Raw genomic sequence first — 13056 nt, 5'->3', positions numbered from 1 at the left:
GAAAATGTATTTGTTGTTGGAAATGTGCCCTAAAGCCAATCATATGATGATACTCATATGATGATACTTTACGGACATTTCACATGTTAAACTAATCTAGTTTAACTATAAAAGGCAAAGATTATTGTTTGAGCCGTCTCATATAAATATTATATGCTTAAACGATAAAGTCCAAGGAATATGTGATTGGGAGAATGCGATCTAATGAAGTTAGATTCATGAGACCATTCTTTCGTAGACACATCCTAAATGTTCCTGATCATAGGATTGCCAATTGGGCATTGACAGTCCGTTAAGATCAATACGTACTGTGTCTTCTCTCAGGGAGAGTGATTAGTCTCGAGTCATTGGTGTGTGTGACATCAAGACAAGTACGTAGGTGCTCAGTAGAGAATGAGTTCACTGAACGCGATCAACGAAGAGTTCTCATACTCATGTCATATGAGAACTCATGGTTGGGATAATGCAAAGTAGTCATTTGACCTGAGGCATCACAGTTGTCTTGTGGTTAAGTACTTGATCTTTGATTATGTCAAACGTCATTCCATTGGAGTGTCCACGGCATCGTTGGGGTTAAGCCACTTAGCCATGGAGGCAAGTGAATGCGCAACAAGGGATCTCTAACCTTCAAACCGTTTGAGGGAGAATACTTTATGATATGATTTAGAATCTCTGGCCAGAGTATCAATGAGATTTAGGAATGCGTTCCAAATCACATTCAAAGTAATCATATAAGCACACGAATCACATTGGATAGTAGACATGAATAAATAAACTATCAAACCAAACAATGTGGTCAAGAGTATTGTATTAGAGAAAGACCGTATTGCATTTGCAATCCCAAACTGAATAGGTTTTCTCTACCTCTTCTGATTAGCTTGGGTAACCATGATATGCTGCAAGGTGTCACTCATGGTTTGTGGAAGCCCTAAAGGTGTGTAACCACTAAAGGGAGAATTGAAAGTAAGTTTCAATTCACAATCGATGTAAAATGGTTTTAATCGCCCACTGCCTCGCTAAAAGGAACCTAATGGATCGCACACCGTGTAAGGTGGAGATTGAAGAAACAATGGAGATGAGTAAGAATGATTAAATGGTTTAATCATTTATTTATGGCAAGGATTAATTAATATGTTAATTAATCAAACGAATAAGTTCGTTAAAGACCTTGGGATAGTTTTGGACCTTAAGGCCCAATAGGCTTCGAACGTCAAGCCCATTAACTTAAGTTGTATGACAACTTAATGAATAATGATTCACAAAGGCCCAATTAGTCCAAAATATCCTAATGGCCGGCCATATGGTTAAGGGTAGTGAACTTGGACTTATTTACAAGTTTGCCACTCAAATGAATAAAGGTATAAATATGACTTTATAGCCAAAATTCATTAAGGGTTTGTTTTAGAGAAAATTGGAGAGAACATGTCTCTCCCTTTCTCTCTAAAGAGGCCGGCCACCTTGGGGGGTACATCTTGCAATCCCACTACTCCAAGGTCACTTATTTCTTCTCCAATCTCTCCTTGGTGAAGAGACTTAGAGGTTCTCAATTTTGGGAACTTGGAGAAACCTATTCTTCCATCCAAATCCATAGATTTAAGATGCAAGGAATGAAGGCCCTCTCTTTGGGTGATTAGCCTTTGCTTATGCAAAGAGGAATCTACAAAGGTATAAATCTCAACTCACTTTGTTTTGAGTTGATTCTTGATTCACCAATCTACTAGGCTTTGAATTTCATGGGTAATGTTTTGTTTTTAAGTGCATGCAAGCATGATTCCGCCTTTAATTGTTAATTGCATGCTTATTGATGTTGCTTAAATGAACATGTTTTCACAAAATCTTCCTTCAAGTGGTATCAGAGCCTAGGTCTAGTAGTTGGTGAATCCTTTTGTGTTTTGTAGTTCATAGTTTGTGATTTAAAAGTTGTAATTGTTACAAGCTTTATTCTTGCTTCTTTGAATGTAAATTTTGTTTGAAAATTTGCCATCTCAAATGTTGTAGATGTAGTTCATATGAGCATGAATATTGGAGCTAAAATTTGGTGCCATGACTTTGGGGATTTTCGGCCAAATCCAAAGGTGGATTTTTGAGTTCTTGTTTGACTTGTTAAAAGTGTTTTCAAGTGACTTTTGGAACCCCTATGTACCCTAGTTTGGTTAGATGTTATTTCCCTAAAGTTTGAATGGTTTTGGAATGTTTTTGGGTGAAAAATGTTCATGGAAAATTTTGAGTTTTTTCATGAGTGTTCTTCATTGTTCTTGACATTTTTGCCAAGAACAAAAAGGTTTGTGTTTTGATTCAAAGTTTTGATTTATTTCATAAAGTTTATGTTTTATGTTTTTCAAATGATTTATTGCATTAGATATTTATTTGAATGGTGATGGAAATGGTGATGGGTGTGTAAGGATTAATTTCTTTTCACACACACCACTTGCACCACTTGTTGCTTTATGTCAAAACTCACAAATCAACACACACATCACTCTAATCCTCTTCCAAAGCCGGCCCTCCCTCAAGTGGGGTGCTTTTGGGGCTTTTATGCAATTACATAAAGTTTTGATACTTTTGTGTATTTGCACTTTGGCCCAAAAGTTTACGTTTTTACGTTTAGGTCCAAAAACGCTAAAGGACAAATTGTTTTGCTTCTTTAATGAAGTTTTTGCATTGATTAAATTTTGGGTTCTAGTGTAATTACATGAAGTAGTGGACTTTTGTGTCTTTACAAAGTGACCCCAAAAGTTTTGCAATATAGCCCAAAAGTTGAGGTTAATTGCTTTATGGCCCAAAAGTTGTGGTTATTGCATATTGGCCCAAATTAGGTAGAGAACAAAATTGTTTTGTCTCTTTAAATGAGAATTGGATTTTCATTTTGATTAGCTCCATTTAAATCAATTTTATGGATACAAAAACCAAATGAAAATGTTGCATTCAATTTAATTAGCTAAAGTGTTAATTAATTAAAGGATGATTATGAACGTAAGCCTAATATAATTGAGCTATGTGAAAGGCCGTTTCAAATTTGTTTGAACCATGGGAATGTGTAGATTAGATTTTGGTTGTAATTTGATTTGATCAAATGTTGTAAAAGGGCATAAGCCCTTCTTTACTTTAAGGTAATTTGTTTTATGCAAATGTTGTAATGAGCATAAGCTCACTTTTACTTTGAAGTACTTCTTTCTTGCTTTATTTGATATGCATGAAAATGAAGTAGTTGGGTCCAACGCCCCTAAGACAACACGCCTTAATGTGATTAAACGCGTAACTAAAATCAATCACCATTCCTAGACCGAGATTCAACACAAGGCTCGTGTTGAATCTAAACAAAGGTTCATAGTCATCCTAAGGCCCTAAGGCAACTATATAGTCCATCAAATGAATGCAAAGGTTATGTTAGTAGTATCATATACTCTTGCTTTAAAAACCGTTTTATAAGCATAGTGGGAGTAATATATACAACTAAAAACAATCATATGGACCAATAGTTGTAATAGGACCAAAATTGTTTTAATAGAGATTAAAATGTATGTTTATATGTGATGAGACCTAAAACCCTCAACCAAACCATTATTAAGTTGATAAGCGTGAGAGTGCTTAGAACACTCTTTCGTAGGCCTTCCACCGTGGTGGGATCCAATCGTTTATGACTTGTACACCGGCTTCACCCTATCATGGGGGAGTACAAAGTGCATGCTTATACTCAGGAGGAATCCATAAACATATGATGAGGTGAGTGTAGGCAACGAGGATGGCCGACATCGTATCATCGTGAGGCTATTCTTGAACCCCTTCACGAACTAAGCATGGTGGGAATGACTTAACTAAGTGCAATGGAGCCAACATCATATCATTGTGAGGTGACATTCTCTAGAGGCCAAATAAGATGGGTACTTGCATTAGTTGCAAATGAGTAAGCGTACTCTCTCATTATTATTAATGCTAGCCAACATCATATCATTGTGAGGTGGGCTTGGTAGTAGTGAGTCTCCCATACCCTACTAAGAGTTTCATCCAAAACTCTCGGATTCCAATGAGGGATATGGAATTTGCCAAAAATAGTGGGTGGTGCTATTTTGATTTAAAGACTCGAATCAAATGGCTTAAAATCAATCAATTTATATTCGTTATGTATTTGTTTACCAATATATTTGCAAACGCTATCCAACACTTGACAAATAAAAGCCGAAAGTTTAGTTTCCGGACTTAATACTACAAAACCATAAATTGTCTTTAATGGCTTGTAAATGTACCTAAGTAGTCTCATCCTCACAATCTTCCTATTGATAATGTATCATTAGAAGAATATGTTAGAAAAGTCTATCATAAAGAGGACAACAATTTTAAATGTCATAATTCTTCAATTACAAATTGTTGTATGAAGAAATAAGAGTTGCTTTGAACAACCCTTAATCAATACAAACATTAGTGCTTGTTTCTTTGTTACATGAACAAGGAACTTGAGAAGAAAGCACAAAGGCATGGACACTTAATGTGCCATGATTCTTCACTTACAAATTGTTGTATGAAGAAATGAGAGTTGCCTTGTACAACTCTTGAAAGTTTGTAATTATGTTTAGAACATAATGGTTGGTTGACAAAAATAGTCCATTAACATGGACTTATGATGATTTTGAATCATTGAGTGTTGAAGTGATAAACCACTTAACGAGACGGAAACTAGGCAAGGACTTCACCTATGTTTCCCTATCCTTATAGTTCACTAAGTTTATTGTAAACTATGTAGTGAACAATAACCACATGCTCTCCAAAATGTTTGATGTGTATAACACAATTGAAATAAGTTTTAAGAGAGATAGTGGGAGTTTAGGGACCATGACTAATGTAGTCGAAGGTGAAAGTCAAATGAAGAAGATAAAATTAACTCCAAGGGAACAAACTTTCTTTATGAAAGGATGGACATTGGAAGGGGTATTTGCAAGAAATGTCTTGCAAGTGTCCAGAACACACCTTTCGAAGGTGTTGTAAATTGTTCTTGAAAAGTTCAAAACAGTTGGTTCTTCTACTTGAATGCTTGATTCTGTATTAGTAACTATGTTTTACAATCGTTGTAAAAGTGTGACTAATAAGAAGTAGAAGATATATGAGAGAAGAAAAAGGTGCTTCACATTCGGAACGTGAATAAAATAAAGATCTCTACGAAAGCAGATAGTACTTACTTCCTCATATGAACTACCAAAGAAATTGGAAAAACCAAAGATTGTCTTTACATTCCAATTTTAAGGAACTAAATTCCGTCACTATATGAAATGGATAAATGTTTTGTTTGACAAAACATTGTTCTTTATTAATCAATGATTGGATTATGGTAATCTAATTGATTGTCTCTATAGTAGAGATAATATGGTGGTGTTAACTGTTTAGAATATAATGATGCTTAAAACCCAAAAGGTTGCAAGGTAGTGACTAATCCCAACTAAGTTGTGATACCTCTAAAACATAAGTTACGAGTTGGTGATAGATGGATGCTTTGGATCGTTAGATCCGGATCCAATACCTTCTTGTTAAAATTGTATAGAGGCGAAATGTTCGAATCTTTATTCTTTTGGAAAGAAGAAAGAATCACAAAGTTGTTGAGGTTAATTCACTTAGATGTTAGTGGCACTTGTCCACAAACATAATACTACTCATGTTGTATGACATTCACCGAAGATCACTCTCGGTTGGACTATAGTTTATTTTGAATAAACACAAGTCCAAATACTTTGCAAAAGTTTTCAAAGAATTCAAGAAATGTAAGTTGATGAGTAAGACATCTAAAGTATTTACATCCTTAGATTTGATCCAAGGAATGGTAACACTTTAGAATAGTTTTCTTGAAAGATATCAAGGAAAATAGCATCATAAGATAATGAATTTCTCCTTTAGGAGAAGAACGAACTCGAATAAGATTTAGTTCGTTAGATGTTATCTATTACCCATATATAGGATATATACTTCTAAAACAATATGATTGTCAATTAGAAGATCTTCCAATATTTTCATGACTCCATAAGATGTAGTTGGAAAGAAAGACAAGTCTCAAGCATGTTAAGATTTGGGGTTGTGTGCTAATAAGCAATATTTGTTTGATAACAATCTTGTGGGATATCCTTTAATTAACTTTTGGATATCGCTTCTATAAACCAACTAACAAATGTTGTTTTGTTAGGTAGTTCATTGTAATCTTACAATGTGATTTGCCTAAGAGCAAATGAACGAGAGATAGAACTCAAAGAATGGGTTCTTTGAGAGACAAGAAAGTAATCAATAAATATAACAACCTAGTTCCTATACCAAAAGCTCCAAGTTAGGCGAGAAGGATTTATAAACCGTCTAAGTTGAATGGTTTGAACTTTATGACTATGTCATAGAGTTGCACCTCTTAAATCGAAAGAAATAAGAATGAAAATCCTTATGACTACATTGAGTGTATATATGATATATACTCAAGGAAATGGTAAAGTACCATTTGACCCGAAATAATGAAACCTTCATAAGCTAATTGGTAGCTTAAGGTAACTACAATCAAAAGGATGGTTGACTTTGAAGAAACCATTTTTGACGTAGTCTTGGTTTCAATTAATTCGAAGATAGCTAGCTACAACTAAATGGTGATTCAATGTTTGGACATAATATGGGTTTTCGAAACCATTATTAAGATAGTCTTGATAATATATGTCTAAAACTATGAATCACAAGACATGTAAGTTGTAGAGATCCATCCATCATGGATCTTAGCAAGCTAGTGGGAGCTATAAGCGTCTTATGAGAGAAAGGTCAAATCGTTTGATTTCTCATAAAGATGTAAATGAATCTTTTGTTTACTAGGTTTACAAAAGATTAGTGGGAGTTAATCATATTCCTAAATTTGTATATATATATATATATATATATATATATATATATATATGTGATATATATGAATGTATATATGATATATTAATTTTGGAAATGAAAAGAATATTTCTTCGTTAAAGTTATGACTTTAAACATTATATGAAGATAGAATGTATATAGGAGACATAGTCTATAAACATGGGATGGAAATCTATAATGATAGATTTTAGGATATAATTGGATTATATCAAGCCCTAAATAATAGACAAGAGATGTTAGGAAGTTTCTCATATGATGATAAACTTCAATCAAATGGACAACTCTAGTAAGACTAAGAAGTTGCTCTTCTCAAAGAGAACGTACTCTTTGACTCCCAAAGAAATAATGCGTAAATAGAATCCTTTATGCATACGCAGAAAGGTGATTTATGTATTTCATATTGTATGAAAAACATTGATATGAGTTGTACCTAGAACGGTACAAGACGATATCAGTGCAAGCCCATGATCAGAACCATGGCAACTGTCAAGTGAGTCCTTAAGTATTTAAGAAATACTAAAGGAAAGATTCCTCAAAGAATGAGGAAGAATTAGAGTAACGTAAAGGAAGCGTAAATGTATTAGATTATGAATCTAATCCATCATTGGATGTTTCTTCATTATGAATGAAGAGATAAACGGATATCTCTTTATTATGACTAAAGAGATATTTGGATGGAAACATTAAAGTAATAACTTTAGTGTGTTCCATTATGAATGCAAAATATATTGCCATAAAGAAGCTTACAACAATGTTGTTTGGATTCGAAAGTTCATTCATGAACTCTCTATTCGGTTCCAACCAGAAAGTGTATCTAGTGTATCAATACTATGACACTAATGGGGCGATAGCTCAAGCCTGGGAATCAAGGTCTCATCAAGGTCCGAACACAAATGAGAGACTGAACCACATGATTGAGAATCATGTATAATGGTGACGTCGTTATTCTCAAGGTTGCTTCTATGGATAACATATAGATATCCATTGTCTAGGCCTACTATTCAGCCATTTATGAAATGACTACAGAAGAGGTATCATCACTGATGAACAAGCTGATTGGCTCTAGTGCAAGTGGGAGATTGTTGGAAATGTGCCCTAAAGCCAATCATATGATGATAATTTACGGACATTTCACATGTTAAACTAATCTAGTTTAACTATAAAAGGCAAAGATTATTGTTTGAGCCGTCTCATATAAATTTTATATGCTTAAACGATAAAGTCCAAGGAATATGTGATTGGGAGAATGCGATCTAATGAAGTTAGATTCATGAGACCATTCTTTCGTAGACACATCCTAAATGTTCCTGATCATAGGATTGCCAATTGGGCATTGACAGTCCGTTAAGATCAGTACGTACTGTGTCTTCTCTCAGGGAGAATGACTAGTCTCGAGTCATTGGTGTGTGTGACATCAAGACAAGTACGTAGGTGCTCAGTAGAGAATGAGTTCACTGAACGCGATCAACGAAGAGTTCTCATACTCATGTCACATGAGAACTCATGGTTGGGATAATGCAAAGTAGTCCTTTGACCTGAGGCATCACAGTTGTCTTGTGGTTAAGTCCTTGATCTTTGATTATGTCAAACGTCATTCCATTGGAGTGTCCACGGCATCGTTGGGGTTAAGCCACTTAGCCATGGAGGCAAGTGAATGCGCAACAAGGGATCTCTAACCTTCAAACCGTTTGAGGGAGAATACTCTGTGATATGATTTAGAATCTCTGGCCAGATTATGAATGAGATTTAGGAATGCATTCCAAATCACATTCAAAGTAATCATATAAGCACACGAATGAGATTTAGGAATGCGTTCCAAATCTCTGGCCAGAGTATGAATCGATGTAAAATGGTTTTAATCGCCCATTGCCTCGTTAAAAGGAACCTAATGGATCGCACACCGTGTAAGGTGGAGATTGAAGAAACAATGGAGATGAGTAAGAATGATTAAATGGTTTAATCATTTATTTATGGCAAGGATTAATTAATAATTAATTAAACGAATAAGTTCGTTAAAGACCTCGGGATAGTTTTGGACCTTAAGGCCCAATAGGCTTCAAATGTCAAGCCCATTAACTTAAGTTGTATGACAACTTAATGAATAATTATTCACAAAGGCCCAATTAGTCCAAAATATCCTAATGGCCGGCCATATGGTTAAGGGTAGTGAACTTGGACTTATTTACAAGTTTGCCACTCAAATGAATAAAGGTATAAATATGACTTTATAGCCAAAATTCATTAAGGGTTTGTTTTATAGAAAATTGGAGAGAACATGTCTCTCCCTTTCTCTCTAAAGAGGCCGGCCACCTTGGGGGGTGCATCTTGCAATCCCACTACTCCAAGGTCACTCATTTCTTCTCCAATCTCTCCTTGGTGAAGAGACTTAGAGGTTCTCAATTTTGGAAACTTGGAGAAACCTATTCTTCCATCCAAATCCATAGATTTAAGATGCAAGGAATGAAGGCCCTCTCTTTGGGTGATTAGCCTTTGCTTATGCAAAGAGGAATCTACAAAGGTATAAATCTCAACGCACTTTGTTTTGAGTTGATTCTTGATTGACCAATCTACTAGGCTTTGAATTTCATGGGTAATGTTTTGTTTTTAAGTGCATGCAAGCATGATTCCGCCTTTAATTGTTAATTGCATGCTTATTGATGTTGCTTAAATGAACATGTTTTCACAAAATCTTCCTTCATTTGTGTTTGTGAAATGTGGCTTGACGGTCGAAGTTGACAGTGCTCGCAACAACGATGAAGATGAGAGCAGTGGTGGAGCTTGGCTTGTCGCAGGAATAAGTTGCGATTGGACTCCTCCAGCACAAATTGGGCTCCGAGGTAGCTAGATAGGCTCAATCGTAGGGGAAACATAATGATCGGTGGCAAGAGGGGCAGCGATGCCTTCCCCGGCGCTTCGAGAGTGCAACTCTTTACGAAATTTGTCGAAATAGGCAGGAAGCTTGCTTGCAAAGGCCTTTTTGATAGCAGCGTCAATGAGAGAAGGTAACGAGGCTATCGTAGCCTCCAAGGAAGCAACACGATCTTCCAAGGAAGAGAAACGGGAAGCAGCGGTTTGGCGGATGTGCACAGAAGGGAATCCAGGAATCAATATGGGTGATACCATTATTAGAACCCAAATCTCAAACCCTAACTCAAACCTTAACTATTGCACATAGAAGAGAATGAAGGAGGAAGATAGAAGGAGCAGAGCTCCAATATTTTTGTAGTGATTTGTTTTGTAAAATTCTGTTCTTTTTTCAAACCAAAGAGCAGGTGCTCTTATACATGAAGTGTGAATGCCAGCTGGCATTTCTATCAAATTCCCCTAATAACCAATAAAAACCCTCAATTACAACTAATTTGACTCTTTACTTTAAGCATAAACCTCAATTAAAAATTTGGTTCATAACACCTTTTCATCAGCCATTAGTCTTGCTGTCTGTATCACCTAAAACTTGCAGCGGCGTTGATTGGAATTGGGACCCAATAATCGACAGACAAAAAACTGGGCAGCGGAACAATAGGAACAAACTGACAGAACAAGGGCAGCAACAATTTCTTGCTCGCTGCAATTAAACAGAGACACGCAGCAACAACTTCTTGCTTGCTGCAATTGAACAGAGACACGGGCAAACCTAAACCTGGTTAGGGTTAGGTGCTTTCCTTTCTTTTCTCTAACTCGGCTCTGATACCAAGAAGAAAGAATGTTTTTTCAATGATATTGTGTATTCATCTCAATCAAGGATATATATACAATCATATACAATCCTATCAGAATAAAGGAAAGAATAATTACATCCTAAAAATAGGAAACCAAATATGGTAGGAATCCCACAATTGTAGGAATCCTAATACAAGTCAACAATGTGGACGATGGAGTTAGATATCGATATAGTAGTGTAATCTCGCACTACAGGAAGTCTTTTATACAAGAAAATGCTCAGAGGTAATTCCTAGATGCTGTTGTGTATAGATGGCTGTTGCTTTATTAATGTATGTATTCTATTAATTGTTACTTTTATATCATTTATGTGCAGAGTTTCACCCTTAACGTTTGAACTAGAGGCTACATTGAAACTGGCAAGGTTTCTTTGCAGGTACATTTTGTTTATCAAAATTTATGATTTGATGCGCTCAGCTTGTATTAGACCATCTACTGCTTTCACTGGATAACATTCTGTCTGCATCTTATTCTTATACTGATCCTATCTGTGAGTCTTGACTTTTAAAATTTTAATCTTCCTTTCCCGGCAAATGATTATAAATGAATTCAATTCTTTCTCTAAAAGTTGGAGTAGGTGCTCCATAATAGTACCATTTATGATCATATGTGTTGCATGGGATGACAAATAGTACTTCGGAAATAGTTAGGTATTACATTTTGTTACGTATCTGTTTTTGGTTTTACTGTGGCAGACGGGAGATAGCTAAGGAGGTAGTAGAACTACTAACAAGTGCAGCAGATGGTGCTAAATCTCTGATTGATGCCAGTGATAGACTTGTATTATATGTTGAAATAGCTCGTTTATATGGAACTCTTGGCTATCAGCGAAAGGCTGCTTTTTTCTCAAGGCAAGTGGCTCAGTTATATCTACAGCAGGACAATAGACTGGCTGCCATTAGTGCAATGCAAGTTTTAGCAATGACCACAAGAGCATACTGTGGTCAAAGCAGAGCTTCCATCTCTGAAGATTCACTTCCTAAAGTGAGTGTTATTAAGCAAAATATTCTTGGTCATATGTTGCTTTTAAGTCTGTCTGCATGCTCCTGCACATGCTTTAATGTGTCTTTTGAGATGGATTTTATGGCTTACATTGTTAATTTGAAGTCTTGATCATTGATGGCACATATCTGTCTTTTCTCTATTGTATTTTGGAATGAAACTTTAATAGGAAATGAAGAACATGGTTGAGAGACTTATTTCCCTAGTAATTTTCTTGTGTTACTACCCTTTAGTAACATTCTTATATGGTGCGTGGCTTTGATTATGAGCATATTCCTAGTAAGTTTTTAGCTGCTCGTTCTGATTTTATTTTTCACAAAAAGAAATCGGGTCAAGTCTTGCAGAGGGTGGGAAAATGCTCCACCAGTCAGTAGTCTGTCTTTTTGAGTCTCAGTGGAGCACACTACAGATGGTTGTCCTCAGAGAGATACTGCTATCTGCCGTCCGTGCAGGAGATCCTCTTGCTGCCTGGGGTGCAGCTGCAAGACTACTAAGCTCGTACTATCCCTTATTTACACCTGCCGAGCAAAATATTCTTGCTAGTGCACTTTCAAATTCAGCAGATATGTTGCCATCTGGAACTCGCGGTGCTGACCCTGCTTTACCTTTCATTAGGTCTTCATCAGTACCTAAGCCATTTTCCTGTTTATACATGAGCATTTTATAACTTATGAAGCCTAATAACAACAATAGTATTTGCTGTCCTATAGGTAATTTTTCTCCATAATCGTTTCTGCTAGACAAGTATACAGTTGCACAGACAGACCCTGATAACTACGATCGAACTAATTACTATTTGTCTTAACATAATTTTGAAGCCCATTTAATATGCGTAGTCTAAGTCTAACAGAGCAGCAGTGAGGAAGATATTCAGCTATCTGAATTACTGACAGATATTCTTTCTCTAGCATTAGAGTGTGCAGCAATGAGAAGTAAATACCTGCTAGCTCTGGCTAGCTTATTAATGTTCTTATGGATGCTAGAGTCTTTTTGTTTTGTTTTCATTCCGTCCGAAAGGAGGATGATAAAGAGATTTTGAAGCCTGAAGTTCCTTATCTAAGTGCAATAGGCGCATTATTATACTTAGCTTAATGCACTAGACCTAACATCTCATTCACTGTTAATCTTTTGGCAATATAGTAATGCACCAACACAGAGACACTGGACTGGTGTGAAAGACATATTCCACTACCTTAAGGGTACCACGAATTTGGGCTTGTTCTATCCCTACAGATCCTCGAGTGATGCTGCACCCTCATAGGTGCATTAGTTATCACATTTTTATGTTAATTATCACTAAGTTTTGTTAAGGAATTGGTCTTAAAAGAACCTTATTACTTTTCTTTTCTCGGTTTTGGCCAATCTACGCATGCCAGACTTTTTTGGTGATAATTCAACTTTTCAGATGAGTTTTCATGCAAGGACAATTGGAGAAGGAAGCTCAGAGGGTGAAAATCGTTGTGT

At 36.0% G+C, this 13056-nt stretch overlaps 1 pseudogene; it reads left to right on the top strand.

Moving 5' to 3' along the window:
• Window positions 1–12259, top strand: part of LOC126631402 (trafficking protein particle complex II-specific subunit 120 homolog) — a 37932-nt pseudogene extending 25673 nt beyond the window's left edge.
• The last annotated feature ends 797 nt before the right edge of the window (window positions 12260–13056 follow it).

The sequence above is a fragment of the Malus sylvestris genome, chromosome 8 (genome assembly GCF_916048215.2).
Source record: "Malus sylvestris chromosome 8, drMalSylv7.2, whole genome shotgun sequence".
NCBI classification, from domain to species: Eukaryota; Viridiplantae; Streptophyta; class Magnoliopsida; order Rosales; family Rosaceae; genus Malus; species Malus sylvestris.
The sequence above is the reverse complement of the archived record's forward strand: the minus strand, read 5'-3'. Positions and strand labels throughout refer to the sequence as shown.